General features: G+C 39.4%; 1 protein-coding gene across 1 annotated transcript in view; it reads right to left on the bottom strand.

Moving 5' to 3' along the window:
• The window catches only part of EML4 (EMAP like 4), a 146,933-nt gene that overhangs the window by 87,198 nt on the left and 38,830 nt on the right, over nt 1-20,905 (bottom strand). The gene's annotated exons all lie outside the window — the stretch shown is intronic.

Raw genomic sequence — 20,905 nt, 5'->3', positions numbered from 1 at the left:
CACCAGCAGCGACTAACGACAACACCCTCCCTCGGCAGACACAGATAAACCATTATTGTTTCAAAACGTGCCTGTCTGTCAGAAACGGCACACATCCATCTATCGTCAGTGACGGAAGCAGTGACACGGGGAGTTCACACGGGGGGGAAGAAGGGGGCAGCAGTTCGCTCAGTGTTATATTGGAATATTTTTCACATGACATCGTTTTGAGACGAAAAAGCAATGACATCACTGGCACTATACTCATATCCATTATATGAAAACTAAGCAAAATATCATGGCTTAAAAGCAGCAGCTTTGCAAAGCTATCATTCTGTTCAGCAGAACGGAACTCGTATTACAAATGCATTACAATCTATTTAATGTGATCATGATTTTGTCTGTCTTGCACGACGAAGCACAGCCAGATGAGAACTAATGAATGCAACATGTGTTCATTCTTTTGGTAGCCGTGCCTGAAGCCAATTGGCAGAACGACTACAGTAAGATAAATGTCAAAACAAAAGTATTTGTGAATATTGTACTGCATGTGTTTTGACTCTTTATCATTCTTGAAATAGTTTATTATTTTCGAGATTTGCAAGCAGATTAAATAACTCTGGATTAAAGTTTCAATTTCCAGACAACAGTGGGATAGTTAAAAAAAAAAAAAAAAAAAAAGGGGTGGGGGGAAGTCTGCGTCTCCATTCAAAAAACAAGGAGGGGCACTTTTTTTCCACCATCAGAAATGGTTGATGATAAGGTTAACAGGTTCATAAGAACACATATAATTAGGACAGCGCACAATTGGTTTTGTGTATTTTCCCCAGGATTAACAATCTAGATAACTATGGTAAGTGCTTTTATTTTCCAGCAGCTACTGATCGACTGGAGGAATCGACCTCTGCAGTGATCTAAAAAAAGAGATGGCAGTCAGCTGAACACAGCTCTGCAGCATGAAGTCAGCCAGACAACTACTGTGATTAATACAAGGGGAAAGGACTAGGAAACTGCCTGGTGGAAGATGATAAAGCATAAAAGGCAAGGGCACACCATGAAGGACCCTAATAAAGCCATGGGCCTCAAGACACAGCTGTGGCACTGGTATTGACCAAGAACCTACATTCCCAACTTGTCCCAACCCCTACGTTTCATCAAGTCACCAAACAATCTTAACTGCAAGATGAAACACTAAGTCTTATCTTGGGTGGGCTGAGCAGACACAATAATTTAACACACACACTTCAGGATCCTTTCAAACTCAACATGTTTCCCAATACAACGATGAAGCCTTGGAAGAAATGACAGGCAGAATGCCCCATGAGGCCAAAGAGACATTGTATGTACTGGTTAGATCAGTGCCAAGAGCAGAAAGAGGCTTGATTTGCAATCTTAAGTGGCCATTAGTGCTCTGAACAATGACACGTTACATGACGCTGGCAAAAAGCATCCACTATAGTTCACACCAATACATTTCTTTTAGAATATAACAATTTTGAAGTTAGAATATAACAATTATGAAGCACATCATATTAAAAAAAAAAGTTAGGCTCTCTTACTGTAAAACGAGTACAAAACACTGCTATTTCTTAAACAGATCTTAGTGTCTGCTCCATCAAAAGCATACAGGATGAACCAGAAGGAACCAAAGCAAATGTCAGAGCACCGTCAGCACGATCCTCAGAACTCTAACTTTCGAAACAAGATTTCAGAAGGCGCAGTGTATACAGCCCACCCTGAAAATGGCAGAAGAACTCTCAACCCACCCATCTCCTGTTCCCTGCTCAGCTGAAGACTTGATCAAAATTCCTCAAACTGCCTTTAAATCTCTCATGATAACCTGCTGCTGTCTTGTTGTAAAGGTTTCATATATTTTTGGTGGTGTCTCATGGGTAGCTCTTCACAGTACTGACTCCTTCTCAGCACAGCCAACAAACTCCATCTAACCTTTTTGACTAGCTAACCTACTCTTTTACAATACTCATCTTAATTGGATCTAGCTGTGGTCTATTAAGGACAGGCTTGTTCCTAATTCTTGATAATTAGCACAGCTGTAACTCTTTAGGACTGACATTACCTTTACTACTATCTCTATTCTCTTACATTCTATCTATCTACAATAACCTTACCTCCTCATTAGGATTTTTCACTCTTCTATCTCTGGCCCTTCTATTATACCTGTCCTTCTAAGCCACCTATCTTCAACAGCTGTCTATCTCTACATTTTTCAAGCCTAAGCAACGTCTCAGGTCCCTCTTCCCTGCTGTTACTTAACATGAATGGTGGGTGATGAGGAAGTGCTCTTTTTAAGTATTTTAGATAGACACGAATAATGAAAAAAAATACTTAAAATATGGCATATACCAAAATAAAACACACACACAATGTAAGTCTTTGCTTAGGAAAAAATTCTCAGATTATTAGCAGTGCAGAGTGCACAGCTACACCATGAAAAAAACAAAAACCCTTCAATCTAATAAAAAAAAAAAAAAAAAAAAAAAAAAAAAAAAAAAAAAAAAAAAAAAAAAAAGCCTGTTAAAGACCACAAATGGAGCTCTGCACACTGTATAAGTACAGATTAGTTCATTGCTTGTTTATCCCCAACAGACACATCTGGTGTTGTTCAGAACAGTGAATGTCTCAAAGACTGCAGCAGCACCAGTTTATGACTGTACAAAAGGAATGATTTTAGACATACTTCAGATTTTCAGGAGTCAAAAAACTTTTCTTCAGAGAAGGGAGCAAAGGCTTCTCCAGCTTTTGAAGACAGCCATAGGAAGGCATGAAATCTTTGGAGAGATCACTTCCCATGTGAAGAGGAGGACAAAGCAAGTCCCTGTGGGTCCATACCTGAAAAATTACCTTCCACTCACCCAGAGCTAACTGAGGAAACCAGTGATGCCCCCACCAAATCACCATGTTCCCAGCTGCAGAACAGAACATCTTTAATACTTAAAGAAAAAAAAAAAAAGAGAAGAAGATTATCTGTTTTGCTTCCTTGGCAAGTGATACTGCTCCTAAGAAAGTACCTGCCATATGAATTTTGGAAATTGGTTTTCACAGAAATGGGTTTCTTAATTTCCCTTAGATTTAGGAGATTTCAGATCCAAGCACTGCTGCATGAGGCAATCACAGTGTTATATTCCATCCAGAAGATTACTGGAAATTCTCCCTATATACCTTTTACTCATAAAAAACTGCAATTGTACCTAAACATCACAAAGTGGTAACTGTAGTGACATTAGTTTAATGCCTGCCTTGCTGTTGAACTGCAAGAGGGCAGCACTAGTTAATTTTGTTTCCTCATATACATGAAATTAATCATGCTTCCACTAGCAAATGATCCTTCAATTATTTTGCTTTCTTCTTTCTGAAAAGAAACTGCAGCAGTGTTTCAGTTGCCAATTAACCTCATTGCCAAACAGTATCACCCTTCAGCAGCTGCCTTCATCAGCTTTATCCCACAGAAAAGAGAGAATAAAAGAAATTTCTTTAATAACCACTCAATTCCTAAAGCCTTTTATTGCTTTATCTTTAGAAGGGAAAAGTTTCTTCCAGTTTGTTTTTAAACCCATGTTGTATCTGCTATCACCTAGCAAGCACAACAGACCAAAACCACCTCATCAGGTGAGACAAAGTAATTAAACAGTTTTACAAGACACACTTTGGTTAAGGATGCTCACTGCATCAAGCCGGCTTCCAGTAGTACTTGTGAGGTGTTCAGAGGCTGGTTAGTGAGCTAAAAAGGACAAGGATGATCTAGCAGGATCCAGTGATCCTAACACCTGTGGGATGTGGCAGCCTCTGCTCACTCCTCTTCACTCCAGGCACTGTAATAAACCCTAATAAGGTTCCGTTCTCTGAAGCATTAATTCCAAGAGTGACGAAAAGCAGGACCTTTGACTAGGATTAAGGTCACCTAGAGTTGGCATACAGCAGCATTACTGCTAAAATAAGCATCCCTGCCCTTCTCCTACATCCTTCCCATTCTCATCCTGTTCCTGCCAACACAGCTCATGGGGGTGCACAAGGAAGCACACCAGGAGACTGAACAGCATGAAACTCAACTCATCAACATCAAAACAGGGAAACTCACCAGGCCAGTCACATGAAGTATGGCACAATGAGCCACGCTGCAGCAGCAGGGAGATGGCAGCACCCTCTGGAAAGAGTGGTGGGAACAGTGTCTGTCAACAGCAGCTCTGCCCATGGATGACTTAAGGAGATTGTGAAACAACTACATTTGTAAATCACATTTCATTGCCAGAAACCCGAGCAAAATAAGAACTGATACAGAAGAGAGTGAAGTCCCCAGGCAAGCAGTGCGAGGGCAGGATGCAGCAGATAGCACACAGCAGTGCCTGAGGCCCTTTCCTGACCACCCCTTCCTAGACTAAACTGAGCTCCTTCATCCTATGGCATTTTTCTCAAATAAGCATGCAGAAAACACAAGAAACAAGAGGTGTACACTGGATCTTAAAAACTGTCCTGAGGCTGTCCTCCACAAACGAACCATAGCCAGCTTTAAACTAAACCATACTAAACCTAGGTCAACCAGCCTAGGAAAGTGATCTGAATGGGAAAATTTATATTTGTTGTCAAAAAACACATTGCTTAATTTGAAAAAGAAAACCTGCAAACAATACAGAGCCCTCCAAATGCAAATGCATATTTTAAGAACAACCACAGGAATGCCTATTTTTGTCAGGGGGGTTTGCTGCAGCAGCAGCTGTACCAACACGACGGAGGTGGCAGCAGCCTGATGTGGACGGTAGGAAGGGTGGCAATGTGTAAGGCTGGTATTTCCCTGAGCAAAACACCAAACCACAGCTGTAGCATGCCTTCCGCTGCCTGCCTGGAGCACTTGCACAGCAGACTGCTTGCAGCTGCCTTCCTGCCTATCCAGTAGACAAGATGAAAAATTGTTAAATCTAAAACACAGGCACAAAAAGGTTTTTCTCCTGAAAATTCATGTTAGGCATAAGTTCCAGACTACAGTTCAGACCTAAGTAGTGGCCCATGAGAATGTGCAACCCTGTCCATGAGGAAACAAAGAGTCTGAAGAGTGGCATTCTTGTTAGATACAGTCTGTATCTTTATGGAGATAATCACAGTTTCATCTCTGGTCAAGAGCTGAGCTTCAAATGCACAAGATTTGCATAAGTGGTATTTTTAAAAGTACAGGTAAATTGTACAAGGTCATTCAGTATGACTCATTTCCATTCTCTGAAAGTGATCAGCAAAAGTTTGGTTAATAATGACAACTAACTAGTAGTCTTAGTTATATCAAAGCAATGGTTATGGACTAGCTATGGTGAAATAACTGTTGTCTAATTACTTAGCTTATGCCAACAGAAAGATAATACTGCTTCTGCCACACAGAATTGGGGAAACAGCAGTGCAGAGACCATCTACAAAGTGTTTTCCAATAAAGCACTTACAAAATAAAATATCTACTATTCTAGAAATATGACACTGCTTAAGAGTTGTGTATCCTTTCAGAAAATTATTACATGTCATTCTTACATGCCAAAACATCTCCAGATGCTGGCTGTTTCCATTAACACATTGCTGCAATGGTGACTATATTTGCTGCTTTTAAAAGTAGTAAAAAATAAACTAGGAGTTAAAAACCCAAGAGAATTTGAAAAAGCACACTATTTAAGAGAAAGACCAACAAGTTTCTCATTTACTATCCACTCTGAAGTGCTGAGAAGGTAGAAAAGCCTTTATGAAAAAGCACCCACCAAAAAGCACAATCCTTCCCACAAAACTAGTTCTGATAAAGGATGCCCAGCACAGGACTTGTGGATGCGCAGAGGGCTTGCACTGTGGGTGACCAGCTCAGCTGCGCACTGGGGTGACATATGACTGCACTGCCATCAGCCCACCCCATCCCAAAGAGTGGCTCAGACATATGACAAGCCACCTAGATGAGGGACAAACCTCATGGGTGCCAGTCTGGCTTCATCTACACCAACAAGAACAGCTTTTGCCTTCCAGATTTCTGCATAGCCAGCATAACCCAAATCTTCCACCCGAGGGGTGGGGTGATCATCTCCATTTGTGACCATGCAGCAGAAACACAGCATCTCTCATTTAAATGTTACCTAGTACATGCAAATGTGATGTAGGTATCAGACCTCAAGCTATTACTCCACTTCAGAGCCTGACCTTATCAAAAGATCATTTACAGCCACACAGTTTGACATATTATATATAGCAGCTGTACAGTCCATAAATTAATTACCCTTCTGATGGCACAGACTACCAAACAAAGTGGTTTAAAGGGAATCTGTAGAAACAGCTTTATATCCATGTCATTCCTTTAAATTGAGTTGACAACAAGATTTTTGTACTCTTAAGGAAAATGGGTCACACAAATACACATCATGTTTTATTTACAAATGTAGGACTGAACTGTTGTGAAACCCCCCAGGCAGAGTTTACAACCTATGCTGTTGGAAAAACACATAAGATACACATTTGTGGGTTTTTTTTTTTTCAAAAAGCCAAGTGTGGAAATTCCTGTTTACTTCTCTTGCTTTTCAGTAGTGTTCTCAGTATTCTAAAACTTGGTGAATATAAAATGTGAAGAACAAGCCATACTATCTCCACAAACTGCTTGATAAAAAATTGTCTTTAGAAGGAATCACATTGATCTACACAAAGAAGTCAAAAGAGTCCTTTCAACTAAGTTAAAAATAAAATCTGCCAGACTATAAGTCATGCTTACTTGAAAGCCTGAGTAACACTATGGACATTAATATATGGACATTTTTCCTTCCTGTAGGAATAGCAGTATTACAAAAAACCTGGCACAACTGACACCTTTGCCAGCCTCTCTCTCTGGAGAGTAACCAAAGGACAGTAAGAGACAAGAGTAATGGCACCTTACCATTTTAACTGGCGGCTCTTTCACAGGAGCTGAGACCAAGGTCAACTCTGACTACAGAAATGTGTTGGTATTGCCAGAAAATAAACATTCAGTAGACCAGAAAAAAAAATTTCTTCTTCTGGATCACCAATCTTGTTATGACAGCTAAAGGTCAAAGCAATGAGCAAACAGGCTGATTTCAAAGAGGGAGAAAGAGAGAGAGGGAACTGTGATGTGCAGTAGAGGTCTAAGGGAAGTGACAGGCTAAACAGCTGTGTCAAGACATGGACACACCATTTTACAGGGGAAAAACATCACACAACAAAAAATGGAGAAGGTCCTTGATGGCTTTAAGAAATGCAGTTGTATTTTTCAAGCATCCAGATTACCAAAGATTCAGAGACTGGCTAAAGGTCAGAAGCAGCAGGAGTTTGATGGTATCATATTACCTAAGAGGCATTTCCACACACTGTGGAACCATCAGCCCTAAGAGGTGGGGATGGTTATGGTAACACATGATTAAGCTCACTATGTCCTTACTTCACCACAAGAAACCCCTGTATTCCAGATCTGCCTAGTTGTCATCAAGTAATAAGAGCTGGAAAACAAGAGAACAATCTAGAACACACAGAAATCATAAGTTTTAATGGCATTTAATTAAGCCTCAAATGAAGAGTTTACCCATCTGTTCCTTGAGAAGGATAAAGTTCATGAGCAACGTGAACACAACACTAGGGGTGATAGGGCTACAACTAAATGCAACTTCTTTACCCGTAAAAGACACAATAGTATTAAGTGCTCTAAGCTCCCAGATCTTAGGATAAGGAAAAAACTCTACATATTTGCATACAAAGTAAACCAAAATAATAATAAAAAAACTATTTTCATGCCCTTTTTTTTCACAGAAGCATTTGTATTTTTTTTAATACGCAACAGCATGAAGGTCACAGCATTCATCTAACTAGCTGCTAGCATGCAGGTTTACACAATGAATCATAGAATGATCTGGGTTGGAAGGTACTTTAAAGCCATTTAGTTCCACCCCCAGCCATGGGCAACATCACCTCCCATTAGACCAGGTTCCTCAGAGCTCCATCCTGGCCTAGGACACTTCCAGGATGGGGCATCCACAGCTTCTCTGGGCAACCTGTGCAAGGGCCTCACCACCCCCACAGCAAAATATTTCTTCCTAATACTGAATCTATACCTACTCTCAATTTGAATCCATTCCCCCTTGTCCTGTCACTACTGGCTCTTGTAAAAAGTCTCTCTCCATTGCTCCTGTAGGCTCTTGTAAATCTTTGTAAAAAGTCTCTCTCCATTGTTCCTGTAGGCTCCCTCTGGTTACTGAAAGATTACAATTATGTCAACCCCAAAACTTCTCATTTCCATACTGAACAATCCCAAATCACTTAGCCTTTCCTCTCAAAGGGGAGTAACGAGCACAAGATTTTTAGGCAGAAACCTGGCGAACACCTTTACACATAAGCTTCTTTCAATTCAAGTTTTGGGGATTGTGTGTGTTTCCTTTTTAACACTAAGTTCTGAACGTACAACTTCCATTTGAAATAAATATAAGCTACAAAATGGACTACAAATACTTTCTCTCATATCTGCTTGCACCATGTTTAAAGCACTCCATGAAACCAAATGGGGAATTACAGAACTCTTAAAGGCACACGGTTACACCGATTTTAAATTATAGACATAATAAAGCATCATTACATTCACAGTATATGATGCTCTCTAGTATTCCAAATTTTTAAAGTAAGTGACGCTTGACCTCAAGACAGTCTTAAGATGTAAAAGATGCCCAAACCTTAGTAAAGCGAACTAAATTAGTTAACAGAAATATTTTTTTAAAAATCATACACACCAGAGGTTACATCTGACCATTGAATTATTCAGTCCAATATACAAGTTCCCAAAAAACACACATTCCTCTTTTTCTATCCTCAGGCCAAAAGAATTTATAGAATGTTCAAGAAGTTTTAGTCAAAACAAGATAAGAAGACAAACAGTAACAGTGATTTATTTATCTGCAAGGATGCAATTACCACAGAAGCTTATAGGACACTGAGCACCAGACAATGTTACAATTTCAGTGTAAGTTTTATTTAGTAGCAATGTTTTTGCCTGCTACCTCTATAAACAGGAAGACTCAGCTATTTCCTTCAACTAACTGCTAGTGACTTAGTATCTCAACACAGCCCACAGGAAAATTTGCTTGAAAGTAACAAATCAGCAATGCTGGACATTTTATTCTTTTTCTCCATGGCCTGTACCTACAGCATGAATATGCGTTGGTTTGTTGAGTTGTTTGTTTTTGAGGGCTTTTCCAACATAAATGAAGGCTTCTAAAGGAAAGCATGCACTACCAAATTATATTGAAGGACATCAGAACAAAAGGAATGGTATTAGATAGCAATGAAAAGATAGGCTCAAATACCGAGAAAACTCCAGTTGCCATTTCTGAAGTTTTCACTAAATATTGCATGTTTCTTTAGGCATCATTTGAGGATGCATCTCACTGGCAATGTAACAGATTTGAAGCATGTTCTTCCCCATCAAATACACAGTTTTTCACTATTCTGTCTAATTGCCCAATATTCTGCCACTCCCTATGAAAATAAAGTGTAAAACTTTACTACAGCTACCAGGAATTAATGAATTGTTGTAAGTCACTTGTGCAGCTTTCCTACATTTACATAGCTCAGATATACAATAAATTTAGATAGACACATTTGTAGTGCAGAAGTAACCCTCAAAACCACCTTATTGAAGGCCTGTCACCCTGCAAGGTGGCTCACAAGGAGGAAGCTCCTCCCAGCTCCTTTAAAGCAAAATTAAGAGAGAGCAGGTGAGGACTGTAAATGACTATGCTTCATATCTTTCAAGATTTTTCTTAACAGAAGATTTATACTCCAGTGTTTTTCTTTTCTAAGCTCTTGACAGAATTCAAATCACTGGTTTTGTCTCACCACAGGAGAATTATTTGATTTAATGAGTAACTCATTTGACAGGTAATCAGGCAACTGATTTTATCTGCTTCATTGCTATCAAGAGGTCAGCACTACCCTCCATTAAGGCAAATTACAGGTTTTCAAGAATACCTGCAATCAGATGAAATCAAGTTTGTTCTTGCAGCATCCTCAAAGCCCATAGAGGATATATGCATTGGAGGAACGTGGGGAGAAGTGGAAAGAGGAGAATTAAATTAACCAATAATTTGGAGGAAGCATCTTACTGTTTTCACTGATGAAATCAGATCTACGGCACGAAAAAGGACATGAGAGGACACGGCTTATTCCCAGTGTCTCCTTCTTTTTCTCATTTATAAGCCAATTGTTATTGTTAGGCAGGATAGGAAGGAACATTGAAAGGAACGCACCAGCAAACAGTAAGCTGAGTTTGTAATTCAACCTTAATCACCCACCTGAAGAGCCACACAAAGTGGTCTGTAATTCTGCTACACCTGAGACGACCAAGCAAGGGCATCAGATGTAAACATCAACATATGATGAGCATGTAGTCTACTTTTAAAAAATTACTTTTTCAAAAATAAAAATAGTATTAATCTATAGTCACAATGATGTTTAAATTTAAGAACACAATACCTTGTGCTCCCTGTACCCCATGCACACATTTGTGGTGTGGAGCACCTTGATGCACGTGCGGACAGCAGAGTGGCTTTCCAGCACAGGTCTGCTCTCCTGCAGACAGGATGGAGTCAGGCAGGGGCTGTGGGAATGGAGCCGACCATTCCTGAAAACAGGCCAGAAAACACTTGCAGATAACTGCTTGCAAGGTACCACTCTGCACTAAAAGGATTAAGTGTGGAAATAGCATGTACTTGGCACAAACCTCTGAGTCAGGAGTTTGCTTTAGATCATTAGCAAATTAGCAGTTTAAACTGTTGGAAGATTTGATTTGGTAAGAAAGTTTTAGATCCTACTGCACAGTTTAGCAGGGAGGAGCCTGGCTGGTGGCTTTGCACTGGGAGGAAGAGGGGCACAGCTCTGAACACAGACCACCTCATAAGCAAGGTGAGGGACAGGCTAAAACCCTGGGAGAGGCTCCAGCTGACTGAAAAGGGAACCAGGACTCGCCTCCAGATTATTACACTCTATGCATTATGCTCTAATACAATCTAACATAACATGGCAAATTTCAACAAGTTATTACAGTAGGTATCCTCATAGATACAAAAGTCTTTAGAAAAACAACATTTTATCAAAAACACACCCTGAGAGTATTTTGACAACTTGGGCTGTATTAAATATTAAATGATGCTTTTACTGCTTCATATAAGGCATCACATTCCCAGTGACAGAGTATCAGAGCTACTTTTGTAAAAAGAATGGCTACTAATATTGTTACTCCATCAGTTAATTGCAAATTATTCAAGTCCTTTGATTTTCCATACTGTTTTTCTAGGAGAAAAAAAAAGTTTAATAAATTCATAAAGACGACAAATCTAGTAGTATGCTGACTTAATTGAACTACAGACATGCTTTAGATTAGTACTGGATTTGGTTTTGAAATGATCAACATGTTGTTAAAAGTGAAGAAGTAGGGGAGGAATCTTCTACAACTGCAAAAGTATATTTCAATATTTGCCGTAGCTGGAGGAGAGTGAAGCCTCCCATAGGTGAGTGAGATTGTCTGCTGGGCAGAGCCTCTAGGCAGCAGGATCTGTTCACAGAGATGAAGTTTGAACAGGACAGACAGACAGTGTCAGGTTAAATTAACTATCTTTGTTTAAACTGTGTGCTGAAGCCAACCTCAGAACCCAGCTTACTGGGAAAAGGGCAATGTTTTTGACCTTGTGTCAGCTAATTCAGGATCACTTCCCCTACACATATGTCTGATTTTCATGCTTTTTTCCTTTTGCAACTTTGAGGGCTGCTAAATTTCCAGTTTTGCTAAACAAACACACAAATTCTCTTCCTTATACTTTCCAGCTTCATCAACCATGGCCTTAAAGAAAACCAAACTATTAAAACATTCCCATGAGATCATATCCATTAGCAGCAGAGCTGATGATGATAAAAAAAACCCAAAACATCCCAAACCAAAAAAACCCACCAACAAATCTGGAGCTGTAAAAAGCCTCCTCTACCCAGAGGTTCAACTCCTGGATATGTGTCTCTTGGTAATGTTCACTTCACTTTGGCTTACTTGAGAATTCATGACAAAAATTAACAAAAGTCTCCTATTTTTTATGGGCCATATCAACTGTTCCAATGCATGCTGATCCTATCTTCTACAAACAAAGCCAGAATTTAATTGCACTGAGCATTAAGCAGAAAGCCTTTAAAACTCTCTTCTGTTTAACCTGCCTGAATTGCAAGTGACTGTATCAGAAAGGACTGAAGCATGTGCCATTCTGAAAAATAACCTGCAGTGATATATATGGGCATGTGCGCTACCAAAGTCACTTCAAAACACATAAGTGATAAAAAAGAATTATGAGTTTGCCTTTCTAACCTTCACAAAGATTAACACAATTTTAGGTTCATAAAAAAATAACCACATACCTTGCTTGAGGCATTGCTGACATTGCTGGATTATTCCCAGCACATTTAGGAGGGGCTGCACAATGACAGCAAATCCACATGTCTGAATTATCAATGCAAAATTCCTGAAGTTCCAGTTTAAGCCAGACAAGACTGTAATTTTTGTTTCTATTAATTCTTCTAGATGTAAGCAGAGATTTTGTACCCATTACATTTTTGGAACTCCTTTGTAGACGATGAAAACAAAGAAGTAAAGCATATCAATGAAAACTAACTCAGGGTTGTTTTTTTTTCCAAAGAGTCAATTTTCCAATCCACTGGCAAATCCAGCAAGGTAGCAATTTATTGAACAAAAATTTTACTGAACAAATCAGAGGTCCACAGCAGGATTCCAGACACACAAAGTGAAAACCAACACACAAGCCACATGAACACAGACCACCCTGCAAACCCTCCTAGTGATGGGATGGATTTCCTTACTTGAGCCAGTATTTTATCTCCCAAAGCTCTCACTGACCAAGCTCCCTTAAGCTACCCCTTGGCTGCATTGATTTTCCTGCCAAAATAAGATAAGAGCTGCTTCCAGCTCTGTGCCAGACATGAATGACACACCAGCCCCATGGTGTCTCCAAAGGAAGGACAACCTCCTGGGGGAAGGAAAAGCCAAAAATTCCTTGCACAAAGGGTCTATTTCCAAATTCCTCCAGGGACTGCCTTTAAGTAATGACATTAAAACTGTTTACTCCCTTTTACCAACAGGCACAAAGGTGCTAATTCCACAGGTCTGGGAATAGGTGTCATATTTGCATGTTTGACACTAAGGACCAGGCAGGAAATAAAATTTAGGGAATATCAGTAAAGAGGGGAGAACAGATGGCCAACAAAATACATTTATTTCCTTTCAGTATTTCCTTTTATCCTGCTTTTGTTTTTCCTGCCTATTTAAACCATGAATTGGATGACAGGAACTGTTTTGAGGCTCTTACTATGCTAAAAGAGATGCTTACATGAAAGAACATTTTTTTACTTTTTAATCTAGTAAATTTCTCCTAGTATTTCTGCCTAGAAACAAATAATCTTGGTCCAGAATTTTTCGCAACATACACAATTCTAGTCTCACCTGGAATTGTGTATGTTGCGAAAAATTCTCATCAAAAAAAAAACAGATTTAAAATTTACACTTCATTTCACTCTCCAAAAAGGACCTTAACAAAAAGTGAAACCTACCCTAGAACAGCAAAGACTAAAAACATTTATTTCAAATCCTTATTTCTTGTTTTTCTCTCTTCCTTAGTCTAAAACCAGAGTTGAAAGACCCAGCAAGTAATCCTTCTTTTGTCAAGTGGCAAGTAATAGAAATTAAGAAGATTTGCACTTCTCCAAATACAGGCTAAAGGCTCCCTTTCTTGACAAAACAGCACCTGAGTACAATACTCCCTAGATCTCAACATGAATTCATCTTAAAAACAACCTGCTTGTAGGGTTGAGGCTCCTTAGTGATACCAGCAGACAAGATGCCACCTGCACAGAGGACCAAAAAGTGGCCTGGAAGATTGATTTGTCTGTATGCAAACCTGCAGCCATGACCCACAGAGCCAGGCACTGACCTGGCCCCTCAGAGCAGCTCACTGAGCGTCACAAAGGACAAAGCAGCACCAAGATAGGAGGTGATTACTGCAAAATTCAACTGAGTTACAACATGGGTCACACCTGTTCAGTGACCATAAAGGAAAGGAATTACTGTGTCAAGTGGGATGACAAAATTATATTTATTAATGAGTTGGTTTGGGGTTCAAAACTTTTTAGATCCTTTCTCTGGCACGGGGAGATTACATTAACACTAAAAACATGCTCACCTGTTGAGGAAGGAGCAGAAACAATATGCCTGGGGCTACTTGAATACTGAAGTCTACAGACAATATTAGGCAGAAGTCTCAACAGTTGACAGTACTGAACATTTTTCACATAGAAAATAATCTGAACAGTCTTACTGCACATGCTACAAAGATAAATTGTGGAGCATTAAAAGAAGTTGTTAGACAGGATGTGTCCCACTTCCTCTTCCTTCTCATTGAAAACTAAACAACATAAATCACAGCCAGTTATTGCAAATGTAATCAACCCCTGCCAGGCATCACTACTTGCTAATGCTTTCTCTCTGCCCATTTCTCTTCACCATTGACTCACCAGAACAAAAAAAAAAAAAATAAAATCAAACAACAAACAAACAACCAAAAAAAACACACACAAAAAACCAACCAACCAACACCAAAAATCCCCCACTCTCTGCACATCCTTGCCTACAGATCCATAACCAGCAGACTGGATGATGTCTTCCCCTTCTGGAGCTTAAGTAAAGCTAAACAACCAAACAAATAAAACCCAAACAAACAAAAAATTAAAGGGGTAAGAAAAAGGGAAAAAAATTAGAAAAAGAAAGCAAACACAGAGAACAAAGCCACAAAAAACCCAGCAAGCACTGAAGACAGCCTGGGCATTAATTAAATGAAAGGAGCAATCTCAACAGTACAACAATATGTATAGCAGATCCCGACATACAATTAAAATTTAACCATTCAAAGCTTACATGGTTTCACATCACCATGAACATCTATCATCACTCTTTTAGAGGGAGGAACCATCCACAGCTTACAGTTTCACATCACCATGGTTGTCTCCATCCCACTTTCACAGGGAGGAGCCAGGAACATTTGTCTGTACAGCACAAGCACCTTCAAGCAGATACATTACTGTGCACATGGAATTAGAAAACAACCTGAACCAATAATTGGTGTCATCAGACACTTTGTATCAGTCTTTCCATTCCTAAACCTTCTCATATGCTAAAATTGCAATTAAAGGTAAAAGGATCACATCTGGGAAAAGAATCATACAACTTCTTGGTTTTAGACAGCCACATTCCTCGTACGGCAGTTAACCTGCCAGAATTTCCCCAATAAACATGTTTCCAGCAATTTCAGCTCTCCCACGCAGTCTTCAGTCCTAAAGTAACAGTCTCCTGCAGAAAAGGTTGTTTTTCATAAACACACACACACAAATAATTTGGCCACACATTTCTCTTGCATGATGCATTGTTTTCCACATGCTAGCACCAGTGTCCTACCACAGCTGACAATTCAGACACTCAAAAGGAAAAGCACCAGCTTTGCAAGAAAACAAGTCTTTGTCCCATTATGAAACACAAGAAGTAGGCTATGAGAAACATAACCTTTGAGAGGTGGCCAATACTCACATATAAAGGCCAAAATTGCTAGGTAGGGTAGAGGATGAGGGAAAAGAAAGAAAAAGAAAGGAAGAGAAATACTGAAACAACAGACTGCTGAAAATTATCACTTTGGAGAGCAGCTGGGGTCCTAGAGATTTACACCTGTGGTCCACAGATGACTCTCATAAAATGCAAAGGGAAGGGTGAACTCCTGAGAAACTGGCATATTTTATTTTTTGAAAAACCCAAACAAATATGAATGATAGCAGTGGCACGGACACAAGAGCTGAAGGATTCCTTGGGTCAGTGGCCGTGATCAGTCACTGGTCAGTAGGGATGCTGTCCCAGTCATCTCCTGCTGCTGGACAGGAGAGATTATCAGCACGCTCAAGCAATCACAACCCAATCCTGACCACTTCCCAGAGACACAGTCACACAGCCTGACAGAGAGTATTCAATTTCTTTTCCAAGCTAAGGAAAAAATCTCTCGAGGAACGCAGACTACCTGAATGAATAAAAACATGACCCATGATGCTAAAAATAAGCAAGAAACCTTTTTCTTTCTAAACAAAAGCTTAAGAAAGAAAAGCATGTTTCAGAGGTTACAGAGCACCAACAGAAGAGTAAAACCAACTGGGAGCCTGCTTGAGATGAACTATGCTGTAGAAATCCTGGGGCATTGCTGCTCCTACACACTGCAGCTTCAAAAGAGGGGGAGAAAGACACCTACTTCACACTAAGGTGTAAGAGATCATTTAGGATAAAAACAACCTGGAACAAACACCAAAGTAAATGTTTTGCCTTCCATTTCTATAAAAACAACAAAATGACACACTGAAAATGAGCAGAGGTTATTGCCACATACAGCATGGAGGCAAAAAATAAGGAAATAAGGGGATCTGGATCATCTTCATTTCATAATACTGAAATAATTGGAACTCACAACAGTGACAGATATGCCAAAAATCACCACAAGAGGGACGTGGAAAGAAAGTCGTTTGGGAGAGAAGGAAGATCAACCTTGGTGCTACAAGTGCAAAAGCATGACCTTGGTAAGACAAGATCTGAACAAAAGAAATCAGAGAAATGCAATTGCACAGTGAAATGAAGACAAGTCAAATTGCATTTTACCTGAGTAATTTATTCCTCAAAAAAAGAACCAAAGAGCTTACAGCAGTGAACTTAATCCAGAATTAAAGCAAGAACTGATGTGATAAACAGTAGTATTTAAGGTATAGACATATACCATTTTAAAGATGAATGAAGCACTGGTTTAAAGACAGGAAACAGAGAGATAAGATATCCAAACAAAGAGAAGATGTGTGTTCCTTAAGTTTTGTGAAACCAGGGCTATGCATAAGTTATACAAGTGGCCATACAAAAAAAGCAGGTATACAGTAATGGCATCTGGGAGAAGTCAAAGTTTGGAGAATTATCTCCAAAGTCTCTCAAAGTTTGGAGAATTAGCTGCTCCCAATGGCATCTCTCAGAAACTGGAGTCCTTTGGGCTAGCTGGAGCAACACTAGTGCAATTAAATTTAAATACATGAAGTGAAAGGCAACTCTGAACAATAATTTCTGTTATGATCCCGTAACAGGAGATGAGGGGGAGAATGGAGCCATCAGATCATCAGCTGGTGTTTGAGAGTGATGCTTTACAGTACCTCTACACACACAAAATAAGTGCCTGTTTTCAACAGAAAACCAGAATGATCAATTATATAAGGTGTTGGCAAACCACTACTTGTAGTTTTGTACATATAGTTGTGGCTACCAAGTCAAAAGCAAAACAAAACCAAACCACCTGCCTTTCCCAAAACCAACTTACCCGAAACAGGTGCAGAGAAGACAACTCAGAAGGCAGAGCACAGCAAAAAAATTCTGTTTTATAAGGGAAGCTAAAGCACTTGAGATCCTCTAACTTAGCAATTTAGAGTTGAAACCAGCAGAGCTCTGTAGGTATGTTTACGTAAGGCAGGATGGACCTCAGGAAAAGGAAGAGGGTGAGGGGGAAGCACAGGCTGGTGGAAGGACTCCCACTGTCCCAAAGCTTGAGGTATTACTCCGTCTGGACTGGCAAGCTGTACTTCAATGAACTTGACAACAAACTTCAGCAGGGTGTGCAGCTGATTTATATATTCACTCAGCAGCTCATTTATATATTCACTACTGCTTGAATGAATTTTTCCTGGGTGGGACTTTTGTAGCTCAGGTGTGGTGTGTTCCTCCACTCAGACAGGCATTTACATTAGGACATTTCTCGCTGTAACAGAGAGGTAGAAAAAATGTCTCTGAACTTCTCTGCTGCCTCCCTAGGGCACACTATGCTTTATTCACACTTTGTCATTTTATAAAGGCTTTAAATGTATTAGAACACATGGGGAATGGGAGCAACAGGCCCGTCTAGATTTAAACTTTTCTCTACGACTGTTTGGGGAAATTGTCCCCTTCAGCCCTCCATTCCCAAGTCAGCTGTACTTTAATAGTCCATTACAAGAGAAGAAACAAATCTCAATATTTACTTTGTGTTGAACTATCAGATAAACGCTGGGTCTATTTCTGTTCTATTCACATTCTCCCACAATTTCCATTACAAGGTATGCACTAAGCATTTTGACAAGAAGTTCCCCACTGCTAAAAATCTCAGTGCTAAAAGAAAAAACTGAAATGTTTATTTAGGTTTGCCTTTCAAAATCAAATAAATTTTCAAAATTAAACTGAAATTTTCTCCAGCTTACTCCACTGAAAAACAGGCTCACACAATCTAAGAGCGCACAGACACAAACTCTAATGTTGGGAAGTGAACTTCAATTCCATTTTACAGGCAACATCCTTTGGTTTGTTTAACTTTCCTGGAATACCAACAGAATGTACACATCTTTTGTATTTCTTTGATTAGAAATGCCTCATGATGCCTTTTGTTCTTTTACCAAGTTTGCAAGGCATCCAGCACACAGGACTACCTGCACTGGGTGCAATACAGAATGCAGTACCATTTAAAACTGATTTTTAATAATTAAATTGTTAGGATATGAATATATGCTGTTACTTGCTTTAACATTCCAGGTAAAGCAGGCATTAAAACCTAAAAAGGATATCTCTGATGTTTCAAGAGCAATTATATGCATGCCCAAAATAATTTGTTTTCAGCAAATCTACATATGACTTTGCATGTGTCATACCTCAAGTCTCTGCCTTTACTTGAAGCAGGACACTGTTCTGGCAAACCAGCCATCTTTGCCCCACCTCCATTTCTGCAGCCTTTCTTGGCTTTTTTTTTTTTTTAACACAAGTTCAGCTTGCCATATCCTATAACATTTTGGAGTAATTACCTTTGAAAAAAGTTGCCTTCTCCAACTGGCAAACACACCCCATTGAAAAAGCAGCAGCCTACTCCCAAATCTATGACAGCAAGATGAGCTATGGAAGGAGGAAAGGGCTCTGGCAAGACTGGTATATAAGAAAAGATAGCATGTGCACTTAAGAACCTGAAAGTACAGTGCCAGTTAATATCCTCTTATATTTCAGTTTATGTTCAGGTGTTGCTGTTTGCAGGTCATCTGCCTCTGTGTCACATTTCTACTGTTCAAAATCTCATAAAGTAAGCAATCACACAAAGAAAAGTAGCTGTGGAGGACATACAGCTTAAAAAAAAACCTCAAGACTTTCTGACTGCAGGAATTAGTTTTTCTTTTTTCCTTGCCTTTTAATAGAAGCAGTAGAAATGTTCCACAGAACTTTACTTGCAGAGCAGTGGTGCTACTTTGCTGCTTTTTTATTAGGAAAAGCATAAACAAGGAAAATATACAACCTAATCAAAACTCTTCAGAGTAGTATTTTTCTCTAACCAGCTTTCTCTGCCATATAAGAAAGCAGTTAGACCTGCTAACAAGAACTTTGTCCTTCACTTTCTTTTCTTTCTTCAAAGGAACATGTGGCTTTTTTGGACAGCATGTCAGTATGCTCTATCTGTTATAAACCAGCTTTGAAAATATACTAAGTTAATTCTGTATGTAGCCAAAAGAAAATGTGACAATTCCACAAACCTCAGCCTCCTTTCCCCCCCAAAAAAGCTCATCCTGAACAAAGCTGTTAGTTTCACATAGCAATAGGAAGAGAAGTTCACTTGATAATCTGAAAGCTTTCACAGAAAACCAATACATAAACTGTTTTCTTTAGATTTAAGGGGCTAAATATGGGGTTTATTAACACCTCTGTTCAAGTATGGTGACATCTAAAACTGAATCTAAGCCAGCATTCCCACCATTTCTTCCACCAACATAATGGAGCATCCTTCAACTGATGGATTTGGCAGACAGAATTAAGGAAATTGAGTTTCAAAAAAGCACCACCTCAAATCCAGAAACCCCAGTGAGGACCCTCTGCCTTCCAGCCTGAGCCCTGGGGGATGCACAGGTCCTTGGCTCCTGCCAAAGACAGCCAGCCCAGACAAAAAGAAAGCTCAGCCAGAGCTCTCATGTGCCAAGGAAAGCCAAGTAACACCAGGAAGTCCCCATCCCGTGGACTTGGGAGACAGTATTGACAAGAGACTACATCCTATTAGTGAGGCTGCTGAGCATCTTCCTCTCAGCCTCATTAGTGTCATTGTTTTAACTAAATTATTCTCTCCAAGGTTTCCTGGAGCCAGGCCCATAAACCAATGACCCAACAGCCCATTAGGATTATTTCCTTTTCACAAATTACATATTAATTTCTTGGCTGATCAGTCAGGACTGGGGAAAAAAAAAAAAAAAAAAAAAAAAAAAGAAAAAAAAAACAAAAAAAAAAAAAAAAACCAAAAAAAAAAAAAAACCCACCAGAATTTTTTTTCTTTCCTTTTATTCACCTTCCCTTCCTTAAATACATAAGCCCTCAATAATTAAGAGCAGTTTTCTTGCTTTTCTGTATTTGGCACATACTAGTCCTTGACTACATTAAACAGAGTGCTTCCTCATGCACAAAGCATCAATTCTCTCCTCCTCAAGATTGTGCAAGCGCTATCCACACAACCCGAAGAAACAGGATGTTTAAATCCAAAAATCATTCCCTGGGAGGCACAGAAGGAGCATTTTTCAAGAGCATCATCAGCATCTGAACAACCCAAAGCATTATGCTAGCTTTGCCTATCTTTCATGACCCTGTGTAGCATTTCAGTTTAACACTCATTCCAAGCAACTTCCATTTAGGGCTGTAGTGATAACACAGCCCTAAAGATAATCCCTCAGAAAAATCCTTCTAGAAAATACTTCTGAGAGCAATAATATATTAAGACATAATTATTCTAGTAGTTTCCCCATTGTTCAC

Source organism: Onychostruthus taczanowskii, unplaced genomic scaffold (genome assembly GCF_017590055.1).
Source record: "Onychostruthus taczanowskii isolate IOZ18803 unplaced genomic scaffold, ASM1759005v1 scaffold42, whole genome shotgun sequence".
NCBI lineage: Eukaryota > Metazoa > Chordata > Aves > Passeriformes > Passeridae > Onychostruthus > Onychostruthus taczanowskii.
Note: the sequence above shows the minus strand (reverse complement) of the source record. Positions and strands in the feature narration are given on the sequence as shown.